We start from the raw sequence: 14,791 nt of genomic DNA, 5'->3' as shown, positions 1-14,791 counted from the left end.
CCCCACCGTTCATCTCCTTCACAATGCCTCACTCTCTGTCTGCTTCACACTGCCTCACTCTCTGTCTGCTTCACACTGCCTCACTCTCTGTCTCCTTCATACTGCCCCACCGTTCATCTCCTTCACAATGCCTCACTCTCTGTCTCCTTCACACTGCCCCACCGTCCATCTCCTTCACACTGCCCCACTCTCTGTCTCCTTCACACTGCCCCACTCTCTGTCTGCTTCACACAGCCCCACTCTCTGTCTCCTTCACACTGCCCCACTCTCTGTCTCCTTCACACTGCCTCACTCTCTGTCTGTATCACACTGCCCCACCGTCCATCTCCTTCACACTGCCCCACTCTCTGTCTGCTTCACACTACCCCACTCTCTGTCTCCTTCACACTGCCCCACTCTCTGTCTCCTTCACACTGCCCCACTCTCTGTCTGCTTCACACTGCCTCACTCTCTGTCTGCTTCACACTGCCCCACTCTCCATCTCATTCACACTGCCCTACTCTCTCTCGCCTTCACACTGCCCCACTCTCTGTCTGCTTCACACTGCCCCACTCTCTGTTTCCGTCACACTGCCCTACTCTCTGTCTCCTTCACACTGCCTCACTCTCTGTCTCCTTCACACTACCCCACCCTCTGTTTCTGTCACACTGCCCCACTCTCTGTCTGCTTCATACTGCCCCACTCTCTGTCTCCTTCATACTGCCCCACTCTCTGTCTCCTTCACACTGCCCCACTCGCTGTCTCCTTCACACTGCCCCACTCTGTCTCCTTCATACTGCCCCACTCTCTGTCTCCTTCACACTGCCCCACTCTCTGTCTCCTTCATACTGCCCCACTCTCTGTCTCCTTCACACTGCCCCACTCTCTGTCTCCTTCATTCTGCCCCACTCTCTGTCTCCTTCACACTGCCCCACTCTCTGTCTGCTTCATACTGCCTACTCTCTGTCTCCTTCACACTGCCCCACTCTCTGTCTGTATCACACTGCCCCACTCTCTGTCTCCTTCATACTGCCCCACTCTCTGTCTCCTTCACACTGACCCACTCTCTGTCTGCTTCACACTGCCCCACTCTCTGTCTCCTTCACACTGCCCCACTCTCTGTCTCCTTCACACTGCCTCACTCTCTGTCTGCTTCACACTGCCTCACTCTCTGTCTCCTTCATACTGCCCCACCGTTCATCTCCTTCACAATGCCTCACTCTCTGTCTGCTTCACACTGCCTCACTCTCTGTCTGCTTCACACTGCCTCACTCTCTGTCTGCTTCACACTGCCTCACTCTCTGTCTCCTTCATACTGCCCCACCGTTCATCTCCTTCACAATGCCTCACTCTCTGTCTGCTTCACACTGCCCCACTCTCTGTCTGCTTCACACAGCCCCACTCTCTGTCTCCTTCACACTGCCTCACTCTCTGTCTGTATCACACTGCCCCACCGTCCATCTCCTTCACACTGCCCCACTCTCTGTCTGCTTCACACTACCCCACTCTCTGTCTCCTTCACACTGCCCCACTCTCTGTCTCCTTCACACTGCCCCACTCTCTGTCTGCTTCACACTGCCTCACTCTCTGTCTGCTTCACACTGCCCCACTCTCCATCTCATTCACACTGCCCTACTCTCTCTCGCCTTCACACTGCCCCACTCTCTGTCTGCTTCACACTGCCCTACTCTCTGTTTCCGTCACACTGCCCTACTCTCTGTCTCCTTCACACTGCCTCACTCTCTGTCTCCTTCACACTGCCCCACCCTCTGTTTCTGTCACACTGCCCCACTCTCTGTCTGCTTCATACTGCCCCACTCTCTGTCTGCTTCACACTGCCCCACTCTCTGTCTCCTTCACACTGCCCCACTCTCTGTCTCCTTCATACTGCCCCACTCTCTGTCTCCTTCACACTGCCCCACTCTCTGTCTGCTTCACACTGCCCAACTCTCTGTCTCTTTCATTCTGCCCCACTCTCTGTCTCCTTCACACTGCCCCACTCTCTGTCTGCTTCATACTGCCCCACTCTCTGTCTCCTTCATACTGCCCCACTCTCTGTCTCCTTCACACTGCCCCACTCGCTGTCTCCTTCACACTGCCCCACTCTGTCTCCTTCATACTGCCCCACTCTCTGTCTCCTTCACACTGCCCCACTCTCTGTCTCCTTCATACTGCCCCACTCTCTGTCTCCTTCACACTGCCCCACTCTCTGTCTCCTTCATTCTGCCCCACTCTCTGTCTCCTTCACACTGCCCCACTCTCTGTCTGCTTCATACTGCCTACTCTCTGTCTCCTTCACACTGCCCCACTCTCTGTCTGTATCACACTGCCCCACTCTCTGTCTCCTTCATACTGCCCCACTCTCTGTCTCCTTCACACTGACCCACTCTCTGTCTGCTTCACACTGCCCCACTCTCTGTCTCCTTCATACTGCCCCACTCTCTGTTCCTTCACACTGCCCCACTCTCTGTCTGCTTCATACTGCACCACTCTCTGTCTCCTTCACACTGCCCCACTCTCTGTCTGCTTCACACTGCCCCACTCTCTGTCTCCTTCACACTGCCCCACTCTCTGTCTCCTTCACACTGCCCCACTCTCTGTCTCCTTCATACTGCCCCACTCTCTGTCTCCTTCATACTGCCCCACTCTCTGTCTGCTTCACACTGCCCCACTGACCATCTTCTTCACACTACCCCACTCTCTGTCTCCTTCACACTGCCCCACTCTCTGTCTGCTTCACACTGCCCCACTCTCTGTCTCCTTCACACTGCCCCACCGTCCATCTCCTTCACACTGCCCCACTCTCTGTCTCCTTCACACCTGTTCACCTGACCTGCTTCAGACTGCTCCATTCCTGACTTTCACACCACTTCTAGCCGAGTTCCCATTGTTCCCCATCTACTTCCCGAAAATCATAGTTGGCTTTATGGTGCTTTGATTTGGACCCACTGTGTTTCTGCATCGTTTGTACTGCTCCCACTCTGCCTCTGTTCACTTCTGTATTCCTACACACCCATGGTTGCCAAAGATAACAGCTATTTCCTATCCAAATGAAAATGTATGTTAAATTCCCCTGACAATCAGGCTAGAAACCACACTGCTTTTACTGATGGGATTAATTTCATGTACATATTTACCTTATGTTAAAAATCACACAACACCAGGTTATAGTCCAATCGGTTTATTTGGAAGTACAAGTTTTCAGAGTGTTGCTCCTTCATCAGGTGGTTGTGGTGAATAAAATCACAAAACATAGAATTTATGGCAATCGATTACATTTTCATACAGTGATTTATTGAACAAACATGGATTGTTAAGTCTTTCATCTTTTAGAATGCAGTTCTCCCCTGGTGTTATGTGATTTTTAACTTTAGAGGATCAGGAAAATCGACATTTTTGGCAAAGCCCTTCATTATTCATTCCTGATAAAGGGCTTTTGCCCGAAATGTTGATTTTCCTGCTCCTCGGATGCTGCCTGACCTGCTGTGCTTTTCCAACACCACTCTGATCTTGACTCTGATCTTCAGCATCTGTCGTACCCACTATCACCTCGTTGCTTTTTAATTTTGTCCATCCCAGTCCAACAACGGCTCCTCCACGTCATGGTTGATCTAATGTTATTATCCTCCACTGTGCACATTTTGATGAAGAAATTACTCCTGCTTTTATCAGGGTAAGTCGCTTTAGTTTTGGTCATGAATTCTATTTGTTGTCTGTTCTATTGTCTTTGTTTGTGGGATGTGGACATTGCTAACTAATTGCCCGTCCCTAGTTGCCCTTTGAGAAGGTGAGGGTGAGCTGCCTTTTTGAACCACCTGCAGTAGTGGGTTGACCCACAATGCCTTTCGGGAGGGAATTCCAAGATTTTGACCCAGCGACAGTGAAGGAACAGTGATATTTTTCCAAGTCAGGATGGTGAATAATTTGGAAGGGATGTTGAAGGTGGTGGTGTTCTCATGTATCTGCTGCTCTTTCCCTTCTAGATGGAAGCGTTTGTGGGTTTGGAAGGTGCTGTCTGAGGATCGTTGGTGAATTAGGATCAGTTTAAATAGACCCTGTTCTTGGGAATAGACAGTTGTAGAATGATTGGAAAGAGCACAGTTTCATTGGCTGGTCTTACTGCATGTTGATTACCCTTAGTCACTAGAAGGGATGAGCTGGATGATTGGTTTGCAACACAGAGAAAGAGGTCACTCATCCTGGGTCAGTTCCTGAACAAGCTGATGTCATCCCTCCCCTGAGATGTGGTGACGCTCACCACTAGTAGAAAGTGTGGACTGCAGATGCTGGAGATCAGAGTCGAGAGTGGGGAGCTGGAAAAAGCCTCATTCCTGATGAAGGGCTCTTGCTCGAAACATCGATTCTCCTGCTCCTCGGATGTGACCCTCACCACCAGTTATCTGTCTCCAATGAAAGAACAGCCTTCACTCCTTTGGGGTGGTGGTGACTTTTATTTTCACTTCACTGTGTGTCCTCCCCCACAAGTGCTCCTCCCTGCCTTCACGTAATTAGCCATCATTGTAATCAGTCACTTTGGATTCACCAGCAAATATTCAAAATGACACCATAGCAATATTGTAAAAGTGCTTTGCTCTCAACTTTTCATTCAGTACGTGCAGCGTTACCCATGCAAAATCTATGATTCATATTTGTACAGAAGCAGGAACACTTAAGCCACATAAACATAGAACACGACTGGAGAGCAGAAGTTAATAGTTACTCTATTGAGAACACTTGAGAAATTCATGTTCTGAGAAAGAATAAAACATGTTGTGAAAGGCAAGAGGGCAGGAGCTAAGGAGGAGTCAAGGGCTGTGCCTGTGCAAGTATCTGAGTCACTGTGAGCTGATGTTCAGTTAGTGGAATGTCTTGCGCACATTGGCCTTTATTGCAGGGAGATGGAACACAAATGGCAGAGTCTCTCGTTGAATTGAGCTGGAGGAACAATACCTCATTTTCCACCAGGGTACTTGACAGCCTTCAGGATTCCACAATGAGGTAATTGAACACTCTCCTCTTTGTCCATTACCCAGCACCACACTCCTAGTCCCGTCTTGTATGGGTTACTCCCAGCACAGTCAATCCATTTTCAACCATTCACAGTTCTCATGAGCATCACATATCTCCTTCATGGCTTGCCATCAACTATCTCTTTGTTTGCCTCCCCTTTGTTTTCCACTCTTTCAGCACCGTTTTCATGTATTCTACTCATTCTTTTCCCACTCTGTCCCTAGACTGCCCCCCCCCCCCCCACCTTCCAGCAGCATAACTGCCCCCTTTCCTAGCTATTTTCAGTTCTAAAGAAGAGTCACTGGGCTCAAAATGTCCAGTCAGTGTTTCTCTCGACAGACTAAGCTAAACCTGCTGTTTTTTTCCAACAGGTTTTGTTTTTGTTTTATATTTCTAGCATCTGCAGTCTTTTGTGTTATTGTGGAGTGTTGGTTTCACCAGATCTAGGATCTTGGGTACCTCAGGAAGAGAAGATAAGCTTTGAAGTGAAATCATGATGTGGCAGTGTTGGTGTTTGATTGGGGTGGACCAGGTCAGAAGTCACATGACACTAGGTTATAGTCCAAAAGGTTTATTTGAAATCACAAGCTTTCGGAGTGCTGCTCATTCATCAAAAGACTTCACCTGACAAAGGAACATTGCTCGGAAAGCTTCTGATTTCTAATAAACAAGGTGAAATCATGATCAAGGCTTATCTGCATCTTAGCTGAATGTACCTGCCTTTCCTCCATATCCCTTAATAATGTCACTGAGTATATCCATCTTTGTTCCGTAATTTCTAACTGCCTTGCCCTCCAAATCCAAGTTCAAAAGATTCAAGGGGAAAGTGTTCCTGATTTCCATCATTCTTTGTGTGAGAAAGTGTTCCTCACATTATCCGGAATAACTTAGGACTCATTACAAGGTTGTACCTAATCGTTCAAGACTTCCTCTCCCAGTGGGAATGTCACTTTTGGCTTACCCCATCATATCCTTAAACATTTCAATTCAATCAGCATTGAAGTTCCTGCAATCACTACAAACTGCGGTAACTCATGGTCTGAGACATAAATGCCTGTGAAAAGAGCACATGAGTAAGTAATTTATTTTGTTCTGCTCTTTCTTTGAGTGCATTGCCAGCCTGGGGAGAATAAAAAACAAGCAGCACAAAAGAATCGAGGAGAACAAAGTGCAGAGAAAGTCACATTTGCAAACATAAGATGAATGATGGGGACTCTGCAGGGAATCCAATAGTAGCAGCAACAACAGTCTCCATGAAAGGACTGTGTATAATATTAGAAATCATCCTAAGGGACTCAACAGGAACATCAATCAGATATAAATCTCACACCTAGCCACATAAGTAGTCCCGGCAATACCTGATCCAGCAAAACATAATATTAAGTTCTGTTCAGCAATTGGCAATGGAGGTCTCCACAGTCTTAGTGCATCAGGATTATCTGCCAAAGGGTATAGACCACATTAGAAGGACAATTCCGAATCTGATTAAATTTGCCTGTTTATTGATTCAAGCCGCTCAGACATCAGCCTACAGAATCCTAGACTCACTTATAGAGTCATCGAGATGTACAGCACGGAAACAGACCCTTTGGTCCAACCCTTTGGTCCAACCCGTCCATGCCGACCAGATCTCCCAACCCAATCTCGTCCCACCGGCCAGCACCTGGCCCATATCCCTCCAAACCTTTCCTATTCATATACCCACCCAAATGCCTTTTAAATGTTGCAATTGTACCAGCCTCCACCACTTCCTCTGGCAGCTCATTCCATACCCGTACCACCCTCTGTGTGAGAAAGTTGCCCCGTAGGTCTCTCTTATATCTTTCCCCTCTCACCCTAAACCTATGCCCTCTAGTTCTTGACTCCCTGACCTGAGGGAAAAGACTTTGCCTGTTTACCCTATCCATGCCCCTCATAATTTTGTAAACTTCGATAAGGTCACCCCTCAGCCTCCAACACTCCAGGGAAAACAGCCCCAGCCTGTTCAGCCTCTCCATGTAGCTCAAATCCTCCAACCCTGGAAACATCCTTGTAAATCTTTTCTGAACCCTTTCAAGTTTCACAAAATATTTCCAATAGGAAGGAGACCAGAACATGAGCAAATGTGGAGGAAAGGGCTCAGTTTGTGATTTTTCAGTCAGGTAGCTAGTCATACAGCTGTACAGCACAGAAACAGCCCCATCCATACTGATTAGATATCCTGAATAAATCTAGTCTCTTTGCCAGCATTTGGTCCATATCCCTACCTATTCATTTACCCATCCAGATGCCTTTTAAATAATAGAAATGTACCAACCTTCACCACTTCCTATGAAGACAAACAGGAGCTGGGAGAACACAGCAAGGCAGGCAGCATCAGGAGGGACAGGCAGGAGGCTGGGGGAACACAGCAAGGCAGGCAGCATCAGGAAGGCAGGCAGGAGGCTGGGAGAACACAGCAAGCCAGGCAGCATCAGGAGGGACAGGCAGGAGGCTGGGGGAACACAGCAAGACAGGCAGCATCAGGAGGTGGAGAAGTCAATGTTTTGGGTGTGACCCTTCCTTAGGGCTCTAACTCCACCAGTTCCTCTGGCAGCTCATTCCATAAACGCACCAGCCTCTGTGAAAATGTTGCCTGATAGGTTCCTTTTAAATCTTTCCCCTCTCACTTTAAATCTATGCCCCCTAGATTTATGCCCCCTAGGGTAGGGCTCCCCTACCCTCGGGAAAGACCTTGGCTATTTACCCTATCCACGCATCTCATGATTTTATAAACCTCTTTCAAGTCACCCCTCAGCCTCTGACGCTCCAGAGAAAATAACCCCGACCTATGCAGCCTCTCCCTGTAGCTCAAATCCTCCAACCTCAGCAACATCCTTGTAAATCTTTTCTGAACCCTTTCAAGCTCCACATCTTTCCTATAGCAGGGAGACCAGAATTTAACTCACCATTCCAAAAGTGGCCTAACCCTCGTCCTGTGCAGCTGCAACATAACCTCCCAACTCCTACACTCAACACACTGAGCAATAAGGGCAAGTGTATCTAGTGCCTTCTTCACTACCCTGTCTGCCTATGACTCCAAGGAACTATGAATCTGCACCCCAAGGTCTCTTTGTTTGGCAACACTCCCCAGGACCCTATCTTAGTGTATAAGTCCTGCCTTGATTGACCTTTCCAAAAGCCAGCACCCAATGGCATTGTAGAGTTGGTGATCGCATCCACCCTCATGGAAGCCTTTCAGCAAGGTTTTCCAGATAAACAGAAGACTTATACATTGAAAACCCAGTGAAGCATGGATTAAGTACAATGTGATTGCTGAAGGTTGATGGATCTTCCAGGCCCTAAGTGAAAGCTCAATGATTGAGACAATCACCATACCAAGACACGTGGAAAGTCAAATGTCCAGCTTTCAATCAATTCAGCAATGCCAGTGGTAGATGAGGCTATGGTGCAGGCCGTATACTAGAGAAAAGGCTAAGGCAACTTTAATGAGCCATGCGCTGATATAAACAGATCACACACAAGGAGTAACTGCACACTCCAAGACAGATCACCTTGTAACCTGTCAGAGGTTGACAAATGGAGTGAACGGAAAACCCGAATCTGAACATAAAATCAATAGGAATGAATGACGATCACTTATGTCAATCCCGTGGAAAGCATCATTATAATTAATCCCTCCAAAATGTTTGTAAACGTTCAAGGAACGTGGCCTTAGAGAACTGGCTGCTCTTCATCACTCAGTGTTTGACTCAGGGCCATGTGCCAATAAATGACCCTTGTGAATTCAAACGAATTCCCACAGTCATGGGAAGCCATGACAATGCAAACAAATGTAAAACAATCAGCATGCAACAGTTCATTAGTTCCCTGTGAATGATCAGTGATGTTGGAGTACAAAAACAATCAACGTGTCCTCAATGTTTGACAGCACAGGCGCTACTGGTCCAGTAACCACAGGAATACCAGTATACTACAAACACTCACTTAACACAATCCATGGAACCAATCAAACACAGGACCACAAGAGAAACTGTAGCAAACCCAGTCAAGTGCAGATTTGGGCAGTCACGTTCACCTCTTCTCTGGAATTCAGCTTTTGGTTTCCATGTTTGGATAAAGGCTGAGTGAGGTCAGGAGCTGAATGGCACTAGCCTAACCCAATCTGAGCAATACTGTGATGAAGTGTCACTTGATTGCATCAGTAACGTATCCTACCGTTATGTTGCTGATGATTGAGAGTAGACTGATGGGGTGGTAATTGCCAGATTGGATTTGTCCTACTTTTTATGTACAGGACATACCTGGGTAATTTTCCACATTGTCAGGTACATGCAAATGTTGTAGCTATATTGGAACAGCTGAACTGGGGGAGCAGCAAGTTCTGGACCACAAGCCTTCAGTACTATTGCTGCAATGTTGTCAGGACCTGTAGTCTTTGCAGTAACCAGTGTGTCCAACTGTTTCTTGGTAACATGTGGAGCGACTTGAACTGGCTGAAGACTGGTGGCTGCGATGCTGGGAACCACTGAAGAAGGCCGAGATGGATCGTGAAGATTGTTGCAAATGCGTCAGATTTCAGGCTTGTTCTTTCGCAGGGACGTGCTTGTCTCTCCAGTTGTTTTGGATGGGGATGTTTGTGGAGCCTCCTCCTCCAGTGAGTTATTAATTGCCCCCCTACCATTCACAACAGCAGAACTTAGATCTGATCCATGGATTGCAGGATTGCTTAGCTCTGTCTATCTCACACTGCTTTTTGTTTTTCTGGTTGCTGCTATCAGCAGCATCAAATCCTCAAATCCCTATAGTGTGGAAGCAGGCTATTTGTCCCATCGCGTCCATAGTGACCTTCTGAAGAAGAGCATCCCATCCATACCCACACCCCATCATCCTGCAATTCCTACATCCTGGGACACAATGAAGCAGTTTAAGCATGGCCAATCCATCTTGTCTGAGGAAACCCATGCAGGCACAGGGAGAATGTGCAAACTCCACACAGACTGTTGTCCAAGGCTGGGATTGAACCCTGGTCTATGGTGCTGTGAGGCAGCAGTGTTAACCACTGCGTCACCGTGTCACCTGAGTGTATGATCTTAGTCACTTTCTGATTTAAGGAGAAGACGCTTGCAGTGTAAACAAAATGCAATTGTTTGCATTTATGCATCTATTTGCAGGTTATTGCAATAAGCTGTAGATATATACAAAGTCAGTTGGGAGGATCTAACCTTAGATCTATATCCCACACGGTCATACTTAACCCTGACTAAGTCCTCATGACATCATCACCATGTGTAGTACATTTTGCATTCTGTCATTTTTAACAGTTTCAGAGCTGCACACAATTCTCTTGAAGCTTTCATACAAACATACCTGGCAGGAGATGGACTAAATCATTCAGCCAATCAAACTTGCTCCACCATTCAATGGCTGATCTTAACCAAGCTTTTTTTTATTCCTTCATGGAATGTGGGTGTCAGTAGTTGGGCCAGCATTTATTACTCATCCCTAATTACCCAGAGGGCAGTTAAGAGTCAACCACGTTATTGTAGGTCTGGAGTTACATGGAGACCAGGTAAGGCAGATAGATTGCCTTTCATGAAGGGCAATAGTGTCTCCAATGGGTTTTCCCCCAACAATGTCCATCATTAGACTCTAAATTCAGAGAATTATTGAATACAAATTCCATCATCTTCTAGGGTGGGATTTGAACATGGGTCTCCAGAACATTATCTGGGTCTCTGGATTGATTGTCTAGCAATAACACCACTTCCAGGAGTGAACAGAAATGTCAACGTAGTGAAGTTCAATGAGGGATTTGAGCCCATGATTTTGTGACCCAAAGACATCAGTGTTATCATTGAACCACAGTCTAAATCAGAATTTGTACCTTTGTAATCACTTTGGCTCAGCCTCTCACCGCCTTTACCAACTTGATGATATCAGTAACTTTGCAATAACGCTTGTAGAACCTGGGATATCTTTTGGTATGATTGCCTCCTCTCTCACTGCATGGAGTTGCATTAGGTGTTTGGAGGAGAGACTGCACTTGAGATTAGTAAGCCTTCTTGGCAAGTGTGATTTAAAACAAATTGAAAACACGTTTGACCTTTGAGGCTACATTATGCATGTTCCTAACATGATGACTGTATCTTTATTTTTCTTTCCATTCTGCCAGCAGGTCTTTATTTTTTACATTGGGCTCTGTGCAATGCTTTTTCATCCACAAATCCAATGGCAGGATGTCAGGCAGTCTGGGAGGGATAAACATGCAAGCAATAAAATTAATCTCCAAGGCACTTATGAGCAAACAGGATAAAATTGCCACGTAACATTGACACTATGTATAGACCTAAACCTTCCAATTGATAGGAGGTGAAGAATGGAACAGTAAAGAGCTTGTGGAGTTTAGACAACTTTGGCTCTTTTATAGAATTCCTATAGTGTGGATGCAGGCCATTCAGCCCATCAAGTCTCACACTGACCCTCCAAAGCACATTCTAATCAGACCCATTCCCTTACCCTATCCATGCATTTCCCAAAGCTAACCCACCTAATCTACACACCCCTGGACACTTTGGGCAATTGAGCGTGGCCAATCCACCTAACCTGCTCATCTTTGGACTGTGGGAGGAAACCAGAACACCAAGAGGAAACCCACACAGACGCAGGGAGAACATGCAAACTGCCCGTGGACAGTCACCCAAGGGTGGAATCAAACTGAAATCTGGCACCGTGAGGCAGCAGTGCTAACCACTGAGCCACTGTGCCATGCTGATTTCTGTTACCAAAATGACTGGCCACCTCCACCTCTGTAATATCGCTGGGTTCTGTACTTGCTATGGCTGAAACCCCATCATACTCAACTTTTCCAACACACTGTTTGGTTGATCTCTCTCATCCTATTCTCCCTACATCCTGTCGGGTAGTAGAAAGATTGCAGTGTCAACCCTAATCAGTAGGAAGCACACTGGCCTTTAATTCAATAGTCCTTTATGAATGTTGACTTTTCTAAATAGAGTCATAGAGTCATAGAGATGTACAGCATGGAAACAGACCTTTGGTCCAACCCGTCCATGCCGACCAGATATCCCAACCCAATCTAGTCCCACCTGCCAGCACCCGGCCCGTATCCCTCCAAACCCTTCCTATTCATATATCTATCCAAATGCCTCTTAAATGTTGCAGTGTACCAGCCTCCACCACCACCTCTGACAGCTCATTCCATACACATATCACCCTCTGTGTGAAAACGTTGCCCTTTAGGTCTCTTTTATATCTTTCCCCTCTCACCCTAAACCTATGCCCTCTAATTCTGGACTTTGCCTGTTTACCTTATCCAGGCCCCTCATAATATTGTAAACCTCTATAAGGTCTCCCCTCAGCCTCCGATGCTCCAGGGAAAACAGCCCCAGCCTGTTCAGCCTCTCCCTACAGCTCAAATCCTCCAACTCTGGCAACATCCTTGGAAATCTTTTCTAAACCATTTCAAGTTTCACAACATCTTTCCGATAGGAGGGAGACCAGAATCGCACGCAATATTCCAATAGTGGTCTAACCAATGTCCTGTACAACCGCAATATACCCTCACAACTCCTGTACTTAATACTCTGACCAATAAAGGGAAGCATACCAAATGCCTTCTTCACTATCCTATCTACCTGCGACTCCACTTTCAAGGAGCTATGAACCTGCACTCCAAGATCTCTTTGTTCAGCAACACTCCCAAGGACCTTACTATTAAGTGTATAAGACCTGCTAAGATTTGCCTTCCCAAAATGCAGCATCTCGCATTTATCTGAATTAAACTCCATCTGCCACTTCTCAGCCCATTGGCCCATCTGGTCCAGATCCTGTTGTAATCTGAGGTAACCCTCTTCGCTGTCCACTACACCTCCAATTTTGGTGTCATCTGCAAACATACTAACCATATATCTTATGCTCACATCCAAATCATTTATATAAATGAAAAAAAGTAAAGGACCCAGCACTGATCCTTGTGGCACCCCACTGGTCACAGGCCTCCAGTCTGAAAAATAACCCTCCACCACCACCCTCTGTCTTCTACCTTTGAGCCAGTTCTGTATCCAAATGGTTAGTTCTCCTTGTATTCCATGAGATTTAACCTTGCTAACCAGTCTCCCATGGGGAACCTTGTCGAATGCCTTACTGAAGTCCACATAGATCACATTTACCGTTTTGCCCTCATCGATCCTCTTTGTTACTTCCTCAAAAAAACTCAATCAAGTTTGTGAGACATGATTTCCCACGCACAAAGCCATGTTGACTATCCCTAATTTGCCTTTCCAAATACAAGTACATTCTGTCCTTCAGGATTCCCTCTAACAACTTGCCCACCACCGAGGTCAGGCTCACTGGTCTATAGTTCCCTGGCTTGTCCTTACCACCCTTCTTAAACAGTGGCACCACGTTAGCCAATCTCCAGTCTCTGGCACCTCACCTGTGACTATCGATGAGACAAATATCTCAACAAGAGGCTAAGCAATCACTTCTCTAGCTTCCCACAGAGTTCCAGGGTATACCTGATCAGGTTCTGGAGATTTATCCACCTTTACCCTTTTCAAGACATCCAACACTTCCTCCTCTGTAGTCTGGACATTTTGCAAGATGTCACCATCTGTGTCCCTGCAGTCTATATCTTCCATATCCTTTTCCACAGTAAATACTGATGCAAAATACTCATTTAGTATCTCCCCCATTTTTTGCGGCTCCACACAAAGGCTGCTTTGCTGATCTTTGAGGGGCCCTATTCTCTCCCTAGTTACCCTTTTGACCTTAATATGTTTGTAAATGCTCTTTGGATTCTCCTTAATTCTAATTGCCAAAGCTATCTCATGTCCCCGTTTTGCCCTCCCGATTTCCCTCTTAAGTATACTCCTACTTTCTTTATACTCTTCTAAGGATTCACTCGATCTATCCTGTCTATACCTTACATATGCTTCCTTCTTTTTATGAACCAAACCCACAATTTCTTTAATCATCCAGCATTCCCTGTACCTACCAGCCTTCCCTTTCACCCTGACAGGAATATACTTTCTCTGAATTTTCGTTATCTCATTTCTGAAGGCTTCCCATTTTCCAGCCGTACCTTTACCTGCGAACATCTGCCCCCAATCAGCTTTCGAAAGTTCTTGCCTAATACCATCAAAATTGGCCTTTCTCCAATTTCGAACTTCAACTTTTAGATCTTGTCTATCCTATTCCATCATTATTTTAAGTCTAATAGAATTATGTTTGCAGACCCTAAAGTTCTCCCCCACTGATACTTCAGTCACCTGCCCTGCCTTATTTCCCAAGAGTAGGTCAAGTTTTGCACCTTCTCTAGTAAGTACATCCACATACTGAATCAGAAAATTGTCTTGTACATGCTTAACAAATTCCTCTCTATCTAAATCCTTAACACTATGGCAGTCCCAGTCGCTGTTTGGAAAGGTGAAATCCCCTACCATAACTACCCTATTATTCTTACAGATAGCTGAGATCTCCTTACAAATTTGTTTCTTAATTTCCCTCTGACTATGAGGGGATCTATAATACAATCCCAATAAGGTTATCATCCCTTTCTTATTTCTCAGTCCCACCCAAATAACTTCCCTAGGTGTATTTCCAGGAATATCCTCCCTCAGCACAGCTGTAATGCTATCCCTTATCAAAAAATGCGCCCCCCACCCCCCTTTCCTCCCTTTCGATCCTTCCTGTAGCATTTGTATCCTGGAACATTAAGCTGCCAGTCCTACCTATCCCTGAGCTATGTTTCTGTAATTGCTATGATATCCCAGTCTGAGGTTCCTAACCATGCCTTGAG

At 46.2% G+C, this 14,791-nt stretch overlaps 1 long non-coding RNA gene across 1 annotated transcript in view; it reads left to right on the top strand.

Annotated features, from left to right (window-relative positions):
- Positions 1-4,862: 4,862 nt before the first annotated feature.
- LOC122554743 (uncharacterized) overlaps positions 4,863-14,791 on the top strand; it is a 36,959-nt gene continuing 27,030 nt past the window's right edge. The window contains exon 1 of the long non-coding RNA XR_015758102.1: positions 4,863-4,977. This is a non-coding gene — a long non-coding RNA (uncharacterized LOC122554743). The remainder of the gene's footprint in view (positions 4,978-14,791) is intronic.

This window comes from Chiloscyllium plagiosum, unplaced genomic scaffold (genome assembly GCF_037043375.1).
Source record: "Chiloscyllium plagiosum isolate Xiang-an unplaced genomic scaffold, Cpla_swu_hap1 HiC_scaffold_9, whole genome shotgun sequence".
Lineage (NCBI taxonomy): Eukaryota > Metazoa > Chordata > Chondrichthyes > Orectolobiformes > Hemiscylliidae > Chiloscyllium > Chiloscyllium plagiosum.
The sequence above is the reverse complement of the archived record's forward strand: the minus strand, read 5'-3'. Positions and strand labels throughout refer to the sequence as shown.